Below are 7,692 nucleotides of genomic sequence, written 5' to 3'. Positions count from 1 at the left end.
CTCCCCGAGTTGTTAGTGCTATTCCCAGTCCCCCCCCCCATTACTTTGTATTATCTATGCATATCTTTCCCCGAAGTGCAAGCTCCTTGAGACGAAGAATGATTTTTGTTTTTATTCTTCCTATCGCCGGAGCGCCTGGTATAGGCAGTCTTCATGGGTTACTTTGGTCCAGGCTGAGTAAGGCAACAACACCCTCTGCCCCTTTTCCTATCCTTCAGTTGCTAATCCTTGTTACCAAAACAAGACTGTTCCCCTTGGAAAAAGAGTTCTGGTCCTTCCGGATGTGGTGGAGTCAGAAGGAAGTGGTGAGTGAGTGAAGCCCCCACCCAATGAACGCCCTCCTTTGAGGTTCCCAGCTCAGCTGAACCGCAGTCCTTGGGGAAAGCCTGTGGTCCGCTCACTCACTCCAGTACCATTCACCCATTCATTGGTGGAGATGCTTGGATCTTTACTGAAGATGAAAGAAATCTGTTGGGTTTTTTTAAATTTGAAAAACGTTTATTTCTTGTGTTAGGCCTGGGGCTACACATTTTCCCCCCTTTTAAGAGTCCTTGCCCTCTAGGAGCTTCTATTCTACTGGGGCATTCAATGAGTCACACACAGACCTGGGACCAACCTCAGAAACTCACTAGCATTTGAGACTCATATGATCATGGATAAAGTCACTCAGTCTGGGTTTCCTCATCATTCAAACAATCACCAGGCATTTTTAAATCTCCTGCTATGTGCCAGGCCCTGTGCTAGGCATAGAAAGGGCATGTAAATAACAGAAATGAAGCAATCCCTGCCCTCAAGAAGCTTACTCTCTATCAGGGGAGACAATTCTTATAATAACACGTAACAGATGTAAGGAGATTTTTGTGGGAGAAGTTGGGGGGGATCAGGATTAATAACTTCTAGTTGATCTCTGTATGTCCTCGTTTCTTTTCCCATTAGAAGGGAGGTGACTTTTGAGTGGAGATTGTTTCATTTATTGTATTTTTATCCCCAGCAGTTAGCACAGTGCTCAGCACACATTAATAAATATTTAATAAATAAATTTAAATATTTAATAAATAAGAAATTAATTAATATGATAGCAAATATTTAATAAATGTTTAATGAATGCATGCTGATAGATTGATCTATGGGCAGCCAGGTGGAGAGGTGAGAGCACCACCAACCAGGCCTGGCATCAGGAAGACCTGTTTTCAAACCCAACCTCAGATGCTTACTAGCTGTGTGATCCTGGGCAAGTCACGTAACCCTGTTTGCCTTAGTTTCCTCATCTGTAAAATGAGCTGGAGAAGGAAAAGGTAAACCGCTATAGTATCTCTGCCAAGAAAACCACAAACAGGGTCTCAAAGAGTCAGAGGTGACTGAAAGATGAAAAGACTGATCCATACAATGGATTGTTTAGTCATCAGGACCTTAGATGCCAACAGGAACAACTCATTCAATTTACAGATGGGGAAACTGAGGCCATTGGAGGTCAAGTGCACTCGACCAGAGTGGCACAGCCAGTAAGTACATGAGGGTGAGATATGAACCCACTTCTCCCCCAGCTGGAGGCCAGTACCCTGTCCATTCCCTGCTCTAAGGTCTCCCTCACAACTGTGTTGTAAAGGGACTCCTTTTCAAACTTGAAAGTGCTATATAAATAGGAGCTATATAAATAATCAATCATTTCTAACATTCCAAAACCCACCAGAGACAGCAGAATCATGCTTGGCATTTACATAGCTCTTTATGATTTATAAAGCATTTTACATGCATTGTTTCATCTGATCCCCACAGTGATATCAGGTAGGTAACCTCTGTAACTGTCATCCCATTTTACAAATGAGAAAACTGAGGTCCAGGGCGGGCAAGCCTCAGAAGCTGGAATTGAATATATCATCTTGACTCCAAAAATACTTCTTACCCAAGTCGTCAATCTTGTATTTATTTATGATTAATTACTTGGACACTAATGGGCTCTAGCACCTATGGTGAGCTATTGATATTGATTGGTTGGATACTGCAATGAGGATCCCTTTCCTATATTAAATAACCCACATTTGGTTATATTTCCTCAGGTAGTACAGTGGATAGAGCAATGGATCTGGAGTCAGGGAAACTTGAGTTCAAATCCAACCTCAGCTGTGTGACCCCTGGCAAATCATTTAAACCGTCTCCATTTTTAGTTTCATCACCAGCAAAATTGGGATAGATGGCATTGTGGATAAAGTACTGGACTTGGAGTCAGGAAGACTCATCTTCATGAGTTCAAATCTAGCCTCAGACACTTTGCCAGCTGTTGTGACCCTGGACAAGTCACTGAACCCTGTTTGCCTCAGTTTCTCCATCTGTAAAATAAGCTGGAGAAGGAAAGGGCAAACCACTTCAGTATCCTTGTCAAGAAAACCCCAAAATGGGGTCATGAAGAGTTGGACGCTACTGAACAACAAAATGGGAATAATAACAGCATCTACCTCTCAGGGTTATTATGAAGATAAAATGAGCTAACATTTGTTAAACAATCAGTCAACAAGTATTTATCATTGTTTGTCCTTCTTTTTTGAAGAGTGACCAATGATGACTTGTACTTGTGAACTGGATTTAAGTGAGGCAGACTTGTACAGTCCTCAGCTTCACTCTCCTAGAATCTTCAAAGTCCAGTGGCAAGGCAAAAGTATTTATTAAGTGCCTAATCCCTGCTAAGCTCTGGGGATACAAAGGAAAGACGAAAGCCAGTTCCTGCCCACAAGGAGCTCACTGTACAATAGGGGAGAGAACATGCAAACAGCTTGGTATAAAGAATGTGTAATTACCAGATAAATTTTGCGGATAATCAGCAGAGTTAGGAAGGGCTTCTTGCAGAAGATAGGATTTAGCTGGGACCTGAAAGAAGCCTGGGAAGCCAGGAGGCAGAGATGAGGAATGACAGCATTCCAGGCACAGGGGGATGGGAATGGGGATGGAGGGGAGGGATAGCCAAAGAAATGCCAGGAGCCAAGAGATAGAGGGTGGTGATGCAACTGGCTGCATTCTCTCTGGCCTCTGGTGATGCAAGGGAAGCTTATTGTTTAACCGTAAAATAAATAGCACCCTTGATAACAAATCAAGGGGATCAAAAGTAAGGGAGGTGGAGGAAAAGAAAGTAAACAGACAAAATCCCCTCCAGGTCTGAGTGGATCAAATTCTCTGAAATACAGAACATCATGTTGAGCAGCATGGATCCAAGGCCATAGAGAGCTTGCTGCCCTTGGCCTGAATGATGCCCAGATCCAGGTAGACACAGGAAGTTAAGCATTTAGCATGGCACAGTTTCTTCCTGTTTCATATAAAAAATGAAATTCTGCCGAGATTATCAGTGAAATGTTAACTTTCCATTCTACAAGATCACCGACATTTATTTCCCCCTTAACCTATTACTCACTCTTAGAGTTTTAAATTTAATTCATTAACATCCCTGGCCCTTAGGTTAAACATTCTGTGAACATTCCCTAGTTTTGAGTCAATGACAGCATAAATATTCAGCCAGAAAGGGGTCTGGCTGTTATCATGGAATCAGAGGAGGTGAGTTCAAATTCCTTCTCTGCTACTTATTACCTATATGACCCTGCCCAAGCCTCAGTCTCCTCATCTCTAAAATTCAAGGAGAGGGCTAGATGACCTCAAAAGTCTCTTCCGTCTCTAAATATCTTGTGTCTCCTTTTTGAGTTACATAAATTGGAGCCCAGATACTACTCGAAAGACTTTATGCTTGTGTAGAGACTGGTCCAGAGAAGTCCTGGGTCAGGGGTGGTTGAAGACATTACTCTAACCAAGGCAGGTCAGCATTTTCTCTTCCAACTTATAGCTTCAAGAGGGAGCACTGAGAAGTGATCTTGCCTGGGTCATACTTCAACGGGGGAGGACTTGAACTCAGTTCTTTCTCTACTCTCCCCATCTAGACTGATCAACTTATAAATAAAAAAAATTAAAAAAATATTTATTTAGCACGTGTTGTGAGCTGATTCGAGGACATAAAAGGAAATAGTCCTACCCACTAGGAGTTTGCATTCTGGGGTGGGGGTAGGGGTGGTGTGGGGAGATACAGCAAATAAGTATAATTTGGAGAGGAAAAGAACTCTTATCAACTTAACAGAATCAGGAAAGGAAATTCTAGGAGGAGATGCCTAGAAAGAGGCTTTGAGGATACAAGAGACAAAACTCAACCAATGCCTGCCTTCAGGGAGTTTTTGTTCTATTGGGATCGATTTCAGAAGTGGATGCTAAATGTAATCCAACAGGAAAGTAAAATACTTGGGATTTACCTCTTAGCTGTCATTCAATTATTCTTTATATCCCTATGCCTTTCTGGCCCAGGCCAATACTTTCATTAGTGCCTGCAATTCTCCCTGAGGAGGCTCCTATTCCTCAAATCAAACAGCACATAGTAGGGATCCTGTTAGCATTGTAAATTTAGAGCTGGAGGAGATCTTAGAGAGCTCCCAGCCCAATGCCTTCATTTTACTGAAGTGGAAACTGAAGCCCAGAGAGAAGTTCAATTTAATTCGATTCAATAAACATTTATGATATGCCTATGTGCCAGGTACTGTGCTACAATGCCAGAAATACAAAAAGAAGCAAAAGACAGTCCCTGTCCTTGGGGGCAAGGACTATCTAATGGGGATATAACATGCAAACAAATACATACAAAGCAAACCATTTACAGGATAAATAGGAAATAATCAATTGAGGGAAGGCATTGTAATTAAGAGGTATTGGGAAAGGCTTCCCATGGAAGGTAGAATTTTAGTTGGGACTTAAAGGAAGCCAGGGAGGTGTGTAGTTGGAGCAGAGGAGGGAGATCATGTCAGGATCATGTCAGGGTTGGGGGATAGCCAGAGAGAATGCCCTGAGCCTAGGGATGGAGGGTGTCATTCATGGAAGAGCCAAGAGGTCAGTGTTGCTAGATCTAAGAGTGTGTGGTAGGGATGAAGGTAAAGCAGGCTGGAAAGGTGGGAGGGGGCTAGGGTATAAAGGGTTGGTTGCTGTTGTTTGTCCTCTGTTCTCCAACAGGACCACGACTTGCAAGTGAATTGGATTGAAGTGAGGCAGGGCTGTGCCAAGTCACCAGCCTCACTTTCTCCTCTGGAGCCATTTGGGTCCGGTGACCAGATATAGATCAGGATGAGGAGGATGCAGTGGGAAACCCTGGCCTTTTTAAGCTAAGGTTGTTAACAGGTTTCAGTTTGACCGAGGCATTGCTTGTTAGAGAACTGAGATTATAGAAGGCCTGAAGAAGCTAATCCAGCCTCTCATAGGACTTGAACCCAAGCCGATTTCTGACCTGAGGTAGGCAGACCTTCTCTCCCCTGCAAAAATCTCCCTGTCTTTTTGTAAAAACTGTTACCGCTACCTAACAGTTGTTGCCTTACCAAATAACTTGAGATGCCAGTAGAAGCTCTACCCAATTCCTGCTATCCCACCCCCCCATTTATAAAAAACATTCCATGAATAGCTTTTGTCTTCCATGCTTGCAGTATACCCATATGCTATTCTCAGTGGATAAAAAAGGGATTCGATTCAGACTCTGCCAGAGGACACCTTTTGAGCCCATACAAGTCTATCTTTTACTGAATGGGGACATAGAGGAAACCTCAAGTTTCAGCAGGAAACTTGAGCTATTCCAAGTCTCTGAAATGCTGTTGTAACTTGTGATTTGGCCTCCTTGGCAGGATTTTATTCTCCCCTATTCACAGCACAATGATAATCACCAGAGCAACCTTCAAACACGCCCCTTCTTTACAGAAATAAGATGGACAGGATATTTGCCATACATACAGCTGGAGGTTGCAATGTCTTGGTAAGCCACTCAAAATCCAAAAGAAAATTACCAGAGTGAAGAGAACTCACTCAATGAGCTTGATGTCTTCCGTCTCATCCAAGTCTAACATGCAAAAAAAAAAAAAAGGCAGCAAATTGGTTCATTTATGCTGCTGTCAAGACAGGGCTCTTGGAAATCCACTGTGGCTAATAGCTTCCTGAATTTCACCTTTCATAGACTCATAGAGACAGAGATGGAAGGGACCTCAGAGGCCATCTAGTTTAACCTTCTCATTTCACAGATGAGGAAATTGAGGCCAAAGAGAAGTAAATTATCTAAGGGGCAGCTAAGTATCATGGGGGACAGAGTGCTGGACCTGGTGTTAGGATGACCTGAGTTCAAATCTGACCTCAGACACTTCCTAGCTGTATAATCCTGGGTTAGTCACTTCACTCTGTCTGCCTCAGTTTCCTTAAATGTAAAATAGAGATAATAGCATCCACCTCAAAGGGCTGTCGTTAAGATCAAATGAGATAATATTTGTGAGGTGCTTGGCTCATAACAGGCATTATGTAAATGTTTTTTTTTCTTTCCCTTGGCCTAAAGTCACACAGATAATCAACATCAGAGGTAACATTTGAACCCAGGTCCCTGAATTGCAGAGGCAATGCTCTTGACACAGTATCGTGCTTTGAATAGTATTCCATCAGTAATGGCAAATGACCAGATACAGTTTTCAGTCCTTCTTCAGTCATGTCTGACTCTTTGTGACCCTATTTGGGGTTTTCCTGGCAAAGATATTGGAGTGGTTTGCCATTTCCTTCTCCAGTTCATTTTACAGATGAGGAAACTGAGGCAAACAGGGTGAAGTAATTTGCTCAGGGTCACGCAGCTAGTAAGTGTCTGAGGCTGGATTTGAACTTAGGTCTTCCTAACTACAGGCTCTATCCACCCGACTACCTAGCTGCCCTAATGACCAGGTAGGTAAATAATATATTTGAGCAGTAATCTAAAGAGCTTACTAGGAGAAGGCATACTCTGTACATTTCTTTTAGGTAATGTGCTAATATTCGGTTCTGTGGGATATCTTGGGGATGAGCTTATAAAGAAAATACCTCCCTTGAAATATTCCTTTAGTGGTCTTCCAAATCTAATCTGTGTTCCTATACAAGCACCAATGGACTTGACGGAGGTTTCCTTCCTCACTTTAGCAGTTCAGAACAAAAACTAGTCAGGAACAAAGAGGGAGAGGCCAGGCTGAAGTTCTGGGGAAATGTTCTTAGTTTCCTATTTCTAATTTGGTTCAGGATCTTTTAAAGGGGGTTAAATTCAGATTTTAAAAAAATTGTTACACTATGCCTGGAGGTCTGTTTCCAAGACAAAAACAGTATTAGCTGACGGTTTTCTTTTTTTTTTTCTGATTTGAACACAGAAAACTAAAAATAGCTGCTAAAATGCTTAATTTCCATGATAATGGACCAGATTTCTACTTCTGCCCTTACCCTACTTACTAAAGCTTCTTTGAAATCAAAAGAAGCCGTCTAAGGGAGGCTGCCCTTGGAGTCAGGACAGGGATGAGAATCTAGCCCAGACAATTGGCAAACAGAGGGCTTCTTTTCTGAAGGACGTTGAACCTCCTTCGCTGTCTTTTCAAAATTAGCTCTTTATCATAAATTTTTAAAAATGTATCATTTCACATTGTTGTAAAGGCTGCATTAGAGCATGTAAAACTTAGTTTTATAGAGTATATTCTAGCTATAGAGAGTCACAACTTAATTCAGCAAATAGGTAGTAGATGCTTACTATGTGCAAAGCATTGTCTGTTCCTGCCTATAAATAAGACACAATCTGTGACCTCAAGAAGTTTACTGTGTACTGGAAGGGGGGTAGGTAAGACAAGCACACAAATTCAATGT

Source organism: Phascolarctos cinereus, unplaced genomic scaffold (assembly GCF_003287225.1).
Source record: "Phascolarctos cinereus isolate Bilbo 61053 unplaced genomic scaffold, phaCin_HiC Scaffold_726;HRSCAF=1367, whole genome shotgun sequence".
Taxonomy (NCBI): Eukaryota; Metazoa; Chordata; class Mammalia; order Diprotodontia; family Phascolarctidae; genus Phascolarctos; species Phascolarctos cinereus.
Note: the sequence above shows the minus strand (reverse complement) of the source record.